The sequence below is a fragment of the Leptodactylus fuscus genome, chromosome 10, assembly GCF_031893055.1.
Source record: "Leptodactylus fuscus isolate aLepFus1 chromosome 10, aLepFus1.hap2, whole genome shotgun sequence".
NCBI lineage: Eukaryota > Metazoa > Chordata > Amphibia > Anura > Leptodactylidae > Leptodactylus > Leptodactylus fuscus.
The window spans coordinates 69,159,269-69,168,009 of record NC_134274.1 but is presented as its reverse complement, the minus strand read 5'-3'; the positions used below and the strand labels follow the sequence as shown (position 1 = coordinate 69,168,009).

At 41.1% G+C, this 8,741-nt stretch overlaps 1 protein-coding gene across 1 annotated transcript in view; it reads left to right on the top strand.

Moving 5' to 3' along the window:
• Window positions 1-8,741, top strand: part of PLAU (plasminogen activator, urokinase) — a 420,354-nt gene that overhangs the window by 46,186 nt on the left and 365,427 nt on the right. The window lies entirely within an intron of this gene.

The following is an 8,741-nucleotide window of genomic DNA, read 5'->3' as shown; positions in this document are numbered from 1 at the left end:
TTAACTTCTCTCTCATTAAAAGTTTTTTCTTATTTTGTCATTTTTGTGTTTGGAAATCGCTCTGAAATACAGAAATATTGGAAGATTCAGGACATGTGACATAATTCATACACAATATACTGAAGCTTAAAGATGATCACTTTAACAAATGCTAACTTAATGGTGAACGTATTCGAGACTCTGTTTCTGGAAGAAAATGTTACAAGATTTTTCTAACTCTGTCTCGTTCAGATTACAATGATAGAAGTCATGTGCCAACCCCCCCTTTTGGTTGAAGTGGTTGTACGTTGTCACACACGTCACTAACTGTTGAATTTAGTGGAGTAAAGCTTTCCATTATCTCTGGCAGTCCAATATACAAAGAACTCTGCTACAGCAGACATGCATGCCATTCCACTCAAATAGGGGTACCTGCAGTCTTTATATGTTTCATCCTTTGTTTGGTTCAGGGGACATATCCTTAAAGAGAACCTCTCACCTCCTGGGGCACATGCGGTGTAATAAACTGCTAGAAAGCAGACAGTGCGCTGAATTCAGTCCACTATTGGCTTTCCCCTTCTGTGCTCCCAGTGAAGAGCTATCAGTGCCGGTACCGTAGCTCTTCAGTCAGTCAGGAACGTCCTTCCTAACAGCAGCACCTATAGCGCTGTACCGTGAGAGCGGGGAGGAACGCCCCCTCCTTCTCCTCACAGTACTCCTCCATAGACGAGTACTGGATGGGTGTTCCTCACCGCTCAGTGTCATAGCTGGGCGGTAAGCAATGCCCACTCTCACAGTACAGCGCGATAGAAGCTTCTGTGAAGAAGGGCGTTACTGACTGTCAGAAACACCCTTCTGACAGTGAAGAGCTACGGTAACGGTACCGATAGCTTTTCGCCAGGGGCACAGAACGTGAAAGCCGATAATGTGCTGAATTTAGCCCACTGTTGGCTTTCTAGTGGTGTATTATACTGCATGTGCCCCAGGTGGAGAAAGGTCCTCTTCAAGGCTAAAGACCCACATTGTGGAAACACAGCTTTTTTTTTTTTTTTTCTTTTTTGGAGTGGATTGAGAAGAAGGATGATCTTACTATATATTTCCCATTCCTTTTGAAGCCACTACTGGCTTTGGCTCAAAAAAAAAAAAAAAAAAGAGCAAAATCTTCCACAGCTTTTCTGCAACATGCGGTGCAATTTATGCTATCATACAGTGGTGGTCATCTGGCACCGAAATGCAGATTTCTTTAGGTTTGTCACATCCATTTAGAATGTTCTATTCTGTGCTATTTCAGGTATATTTTATACTTGTGATCTGCTAGTTATGGTTTATATTCTTGCTCATGAATATATACATTTTTCTGTGTTTAGTAGTCTGGCGGGCACATTAATGAGGCTGGGGCCCCATGGAAAAAAAAATAGTATTTTAGGCTAAGGCCCCACAGGACGATCTGCAGTGCTAAAGCGCTGCGGGAAAAACTGCGGCGGGAACGCATCACTGTTCTTCCCGCAGCACATTGAACAGAAATTTCATGGCATTTTCCTCCGTGGACTTTATCATTATATCTACGAGAAAACCGCCGGCGTTTTCATAGATATAATTGACATGCTGTGATTTCCAAAACTGCGCTGGTTTTGGAAATCAGTGTGTTCGTGCTGCGGTTTTTACAGCAAAGTCTGCATGAGATTCACATGAATTCCATCCACTTTCCAGTTACTGTATAACACTGCAATTTTTCCCGTGGCGTTTCCGCCTCTTGGGGCCCCGGCCTGACAGTCACTAAAAAACCTAAAAAATATGCTATAAAAAGTGATCAAAAAACAATAGAAGAGACTCCCAAAGTGACCCCCCAATCATAGGAGCTACTGAGACATAGTAGGGAATTTGGTGCTCCTAATGTCCTCCGCACCGCTTACATATTGCGTTTTCGCCATCCGCTGTGCATTCACATCTGGGATACTAATACTCACTACACCCCCTGATAAATTCTTTGAGGGGTGCAGTTTCCAAAATGGGGTCACTTTTGGAGGTTTCCCACTATTGTGGTACTTCTAGGGCTCTGTAAATGCAACATGGTATCTAAAATCCATCCTAATGAAATTGCTGCCCGAAATCCCTAAAGGTGTTCTTTGATTTCTGAGGACTCGTACTGAGTCACGTTGCACAGAAGGGCCACATATGCAGAATCAGAGAAATAAATATTATGGGATGTTTTGCTGTTAACCCCTTCTTTGTTACAGAAAAATGTGGTTTGAAATGGAAAATGTGCATAAAAAAGTGACTTTTGGAAATTTTACCTTCATTTTGAATTAATTCCTGTGGAACACCTAAAGGGTTAATAAAGTTCCTATATACAATTTTGAATAGTTTGAAGACTGCAGTTTCAAAAATGGGGTCATTTATGGGAGTTTTCTATTATATAGGCCCCTCAAAGTCACTTCACAACTAAATAGGTCCCTAGAATACAAAATCTTGAAATTTTCTTGAAAATCTGACAATTTACTACTAAAGTTATAAGCCTTCTAACTTCCTAGAAAAGTAAAAAGACATTGAAGAAACAATGCCAATATAAAGTAGACATATGGGAAATGTTAATTAGGAAGAATTTTTTGTGATAGGACTGTGTGTTTTCACGAGAATAACAGAAACTTTCAAAATTGATAATTTTATGAAATTTTCAGTACATTGTCCGTTTTTTAACAAACAAACGCAAAGTATAATGACCAAAATTTACCACCAACATAAACTACAATGTGTCACGAAAAAACAATCTTGGAATCACCTGGATAGGTAAATGCATTATGAAGTTATCCTCACATAAAGTAAAAGACGTCATATTTGAAAAACAGGGTCTGAGCCTTAAAGGGGTATTCCCACCTCACATACTCATCAGTCTTTACTGCTGTAAAATCTTCTTTCTTCCTGGTTTCTTACACCATTTGGTGGGCGGGGTTTCACATGCAACCTGCCGTTTAGCTCCGCCCCCAAATTTGTGTGTAGCCCCGCCCACCCATATTGGACTATGAAGTACAGGCAGCAGCAACTCCATTCTGTGTTACATACAGAGACTGCCTGTCTCTGCCATAATGAACACAATTGAATTAGCTAGCCTGATAACTGGGAGAACAGAAGAAATGAAAGCAGCTCCTCTCCCCTATCTGAGTGCAGGGAGCTAGGTCACGTGGTGTAGACACAGGAATAGCTAGATACACAGGCTCGCTCCCTGCACTTAGCCACTCCTCCCTCCCCCCTGAGAGCAGCAAATACATCACTTGACTCATGAGCAGCTAAGTCAGGGCTGTGGCCACAAAGAATTGAATAAAGTAAGATAGTGGACAAACAAAGCAGTTTTGCTGAAGCAGTGTATTTAGGAAAAGTCTTAAATCCACATTAACAAGCAGTATAGATAGGATCCTTGTGATGGGACAACCCCTTTAAGGCCCAAAGTACCCTGCGTCCTTAAGGGGTTAAGGGGATTCTACCATTAAAACCTTTTTTTTTTTTTTTGGATAAGATGTCGGAATAGCCTTTAGAAAGGCTATTCGGCTCTTACCTTTAGACGTGGTCTCCGCCGCGCCGTTCATTAGACATACCATTTTTTACTGGTATGTAAATTAGTTCTCTGGCAGCGATTGGGGCGGGCCCCAGCACTGAAAATGCGATGGGGGCGTCCCCACTGCTGCTCGAGAACACGATCCTGCGACGCCTCTCTTCAGCTGGATCCTCCCCTTCTCTGTCGTCTTCCTCCTGCGTCACCTCCGACGCCTGCGCAGTTGGCTCTGCCAGTGAGACACTAGTAGAGCCGACTGCGCATGCCAGCCGGTGGCCATTTTTGAGAGACCGCTCTTGCTCTTGTAGTTCAATGCAGGAGCAGCCTCCCAAAAATGGCCGCCGGCATTCACACTCGGCTCTGCTGGTGTCTCACTGGCAGAGCCAACTGCGCAAGTGTCGGAGGTAACGCAGGAGGAAGACGACAGAGAATGGAGGATCGTGTTCTCAAGCTGCAGTGGGCCCGCCTCATCGCTGTGAGAGAACTAATTTGCATACCGGTAAAAAACAGTATTTCTAAGGAACGGCGTGGCGGAGATCACATCTAAAAGTAACAGACGAACAGCCTTTCTAAAGACTATTCTGACGTTTTATCCACAAAAAAAGAGGTTTTAATTGTAGAATCCCTTTAAATGGGAATGAATGCTACCACCAATTGTATTGTATGGAGGAAAACTTCTGCTCTATATCAGAGTAAAGACTTAAAATTCTGTAAAAAGCTGTTTGCCTTTTATTATCATGCTAAATGGTTTCTAATGTTAAAAAAAAAAAAAATCATGTTAAAGGAGTTTTTGGGTGATTGGCTGAGCATAGAACTTAGTATATGTAAAGGGGGACTCCAAAAAGCTTTAGAAGGGCAGTAGTGGCCATTTGTTTGGGCAAGTAATGCTTGTGTATTCGTTTATTTTTGCCTATTTTGCTGCTTTTTGGACAATTTCTTTCAAGTTTATGTATTTTTACAGTTTTTGCCTAAAGGGATTGTTACATTTGGTTATTCCTGAACTATATGACTATTAGGTTATATGGATGTAATGGAGAGGAGTCCCCTGTCTGGAAATCTTAGTTCCCAATACAGGGAGCGTCTGCAAGGTGTAGCCTGATTCAATCTGATGCTACACAGGCTCTCTGCTAACTTTTGCTGCCGTGGCTTTGTTTTTTTTTTGTCGTGTGTGTGTGTTTTTTTTTTTTTTTTTTTTTCTTTCATGAAAGCCAGAAGTAGATTTAGCAAGTCCTTCCCTTTATATTTTTCGAATTAACTTTAAAGGGATTCAATCATTAAAATGACATTTTTTTTCTCTAACATGTAGGAATAGCCTTAAGGTTATGGTTAATGGCATTTTCTTGTGGCTGCTTACACAGTAAGGTGGGCACAAGAAAATGGCCGCGGGCGTGCACAGTACGCTTTGCCTCAGGCCCGACAGCATAGCCGACTGCGCATGCCTAGAAGTTTGAAGCCAGCGCCGGAAGGAGATGCAGGGAGAGGCCGTTCTAGAAGAAGATGGAGGCATCGCTGGAGAATTCTCTCGCAGCATTGGGGAAGCCCCCAGTGCTGTTTGAGCTCTGGGGCTCACCCCCAGTGCTGCAAGAGAACTCATTTGCATACAGAAGAAAACCAGGATTTCTACCAAACGGCGGCGCAGAGAAGACATCTAAAGGTAGGAGAAGAATAGCCTGTCTTAAGGCTATTCCTACATGTTATAGAGAAAAAATTTCATCTTATTGATTGAATCCCTTTAAATATGACATGTTAGTAAATCTTATTTAGGCCTACAATATTATTCATCCTAAGTATTCATTAATAATTTTACAACTGGGTGTTGGCGTTGCCCATGCCAAATTATGTGTCTATAGTTTGAGACTGCCAACACTGTAGGGGAACACCCAGTAGACCTAAAAGAGGAATGGTGTACCATATCTTAGAATATCTTTATTAAAATAGCATGTCACGACAGTGGACAAATGCTTAAATTATATATCTACGCGCAGGGGCCGTTACAGATGTGGAAAAAGCCTTATAAGTTCTCATTTCAGGCTTTAACATCAAATAGCATATTTGGTAATTGATCTTATTGAAGTAGTATTAATAGGGGGTGGTCTTCTCAAAGAAGTTGGCCAGTGCATATAATATGTGTGTGTCTAATTATATACATTTAGTATAGAGCTCTCTCTCTCTCTCTCTCTCTCTCTCTCTCTCTCTACAGTGGGGCAAAAAAGTATTTAGTCAGTCACCAATAGTGCAAGTTCCACCACTTAAAAAGATGAGAGGCGTCTGTAATTTACATCATAGGTAGACCTCAACTATGAGAGACAAAATGAGAAAACAAATCCAGAAAATCACATTGTCTGATTTTGTAAGAATTTATTTGCAAATTATGGTGGAAAATAAGTATTTGGTCAGTAACAAAATTTCATCTCAATACTTTGTTATATATCCTTTGTTGGCAATGACAGAGGTCAAACGTTTTCTGTAAGTCTTCACAAGGTTGGCACACACTGTTGTTGGTATGTTGGCCCATTCCTCCATGCAGATCTCCTCTAGAGCAGTGATGTTTTGGGGCTGTCGCTTGGCAACACGGATTTTCAACTTTCTCCAAAGGTTTTCTATAGGGTTGAGATCTGGAGACTGGCTAGGCCACTCCAGGACCTTGAAATGCTTCTTACAAAGCCACTCCTTCGTAGCCCTGGCGGTGTGCTTTGGATCATTGTCATGTTGAAAGACCCAGCCACGTTTCATCTTCAATGCCCTTGCTGATGGAAGGAGGTTTGCACTCAAAATCTAATGATACATGGCCCCATTCATTCTTTCATGTACCCGGATCAGTCGTCCTGGCCCCTTTGCAGAGAAACAGCCCCAAAGCATGATGTTTCCACCCCCATGCTTTACAGTAGGTATGGTGTTTGATGGATGCAACTCAGTATTCTTTTTCCTCCAAACACGAAAAGTTGTGTTTCTACCAAACAGTTCCAGTTTGGTTTCATGAGACCATAGGACATTCTCCCAATACTCTTCTGGATCATCCAAATGCTCTCTAGCAAACTTCAGACGGGCCCGGACATGTACTGGCTTAAGCAGTGGGACACGTCTGGCACTGCAGGATCTGAGTCCCTGGCGGCGTAGTGTGTTACTGATGGTAGGCTTTGTTACATTGGTCCCAGCTCTCTGCAGTTCATTCACTAGGTCCCCCCGCGTGGTTCTGGGATTTTTGCTCACCGTTCTTGTGATCATTTTGACCCCACAGGGTGAGATTTTGCGTGGAGCCCCAGATCGAGGGAGATTATCAGTGGTCTTGTATGTCTTCCATTTTCTAATTATTGCTCCCACAGTTGATTTCTTCAATCCAAGCTGGTTGCCTATTGCAGATTCAGTCTTCCCAGCCTGGTGCAGGGCTACAATTTTGTTTCTGGTGTCCTTTGACAGCTCTTTGGTCTTCACCATAGTGGAGTTTGGAGTCTGACTGTTTGAGGGTGTGCACAGGTGTCTTTTTATACTGATAACAAGTTTAAACAGGTGCCATTACCACAGGTAATGAGTGGAGGAAAGAGGAGACTCTTAAAGAAGAAGTTACAGGTCTGTGAGAGCCAGAAATCTTGATTGCTTGTAGGTGACCAAATACTTATTTTCCACCATAATTTGCAAATAAATTCTTACAAAATCAGACAATGTGATTTTCTGGATTTTTTTTTTTCATTTTGTCTCTCATAATTGAGGTCTACCTATGATGTAAATTACAGACGCCTCTCATCTTTTTAAGTGGTGGAACTTGTACTATTGGTGACTGACTAAATACTTTTTTGCCCCACTCTATCTATCTATCTATCTATCTATCTATCTATCTATCTATCTATCTATCTATCTATCTATCTATCTATATATAGTACAAGCCGACCCAAATATAAACCGAGGCCCACAAAAAAAAACTGGGAAAACTTATTTTATTTTTTAAGCCTGGGGGGGGGGGGGGGGAGGACTGCAGCAGCTACTGGAAAATTTCAAAAATTAAAATGGTCGTACTATAACATTTCCCTGGATAGTGTCAGGAACCAAATTACTGTGGGTCCTATATTACAAGGATTAAATAAACTATTTCTGTTTTGAAAGAAGTACTACAACCATTACAGCTCACAGTAGCATATAACGTTACAATGCTGTGAGTTTTGTTCATTCGATCTAACCAGTCAGGTAATGTGACCAACTCATGGTATGTTTCTTGGCCTGATCACTGACTGCTGCAGTGCCTTTCACAGCCACTATACAATAGATGGAGCTGTGTTTCTTTTGGAGAGCTGCAGCCCCCTTCACTTAGCTAGGGCATGATAAGTCATGCCCTACAAATCTGATATATTGATCTCCTATGCTAAAGAATATTAACCTAAAAACCTAACCTTAAAGTGTCCTAAGTCTAGGGCATGCTTCTTTTAAACAGGCGATTATTTTGTTACATCGTTTTGGCAGCAATGCATTGATGGCAAAAGCAGATATTAAACTGCTTTCAGGCTTTTGCCAATTGGTCCAGCTGGTTTTAATTCTTTAGGGTTACAATTTGGTGTAAAATTTTTCTTTGACAAATGTTTACCTATGGGTTTTTCGTTGTCCTGTTTCTATTTTGAGGCTTTTTCTACATTCTTACATTGGGTTGTACAAAGTTTAGTTCCAGAGGGGGGTATAGTTCATTATTTAGATGATTTTTTGTTTATTGCTCCTGCGGATTCTGATGTTTGTTTTAGATTGTTAAATGTATTTTTAGAAGTTATGAGTACATTTGGAGTTCCGTTAGCTATAGAGAAAACTGTTTATCCTTGTACGTCATTAGAATTTTTAGGCATTAAGATGGATTCCAGGATAATGCAATTTAGTTTGCCAGATGATAAGTTAATTAAATTGAAGTGCTCCGTGATTAATTTGTTAGCAAAAAATAAATGCACTTTAAAAGAAATGCAATCTGTTCTTGGTTTGCTTAATTTTGCAACTAGAATTATTCCAATGGGTAGGGTATTTTCAAAAAGATTATATTTTTCTACTAGGGGGCTGAGATCTTCTAATGCGCATATCAGGCTTACTAGGCCTTTGAAGGAGGATCTCGCCTTCTGGTTAGAATTTCTTTCAAAGGTTAATGGTCATAATGTGCGTCAAAGTGGTTTTGTTGATTTTCAGCATTTAGAATTATTCACGGATGCTGCTGGGAGTATCGGTTACGGTTGTTACTTTAAAGGCCAGT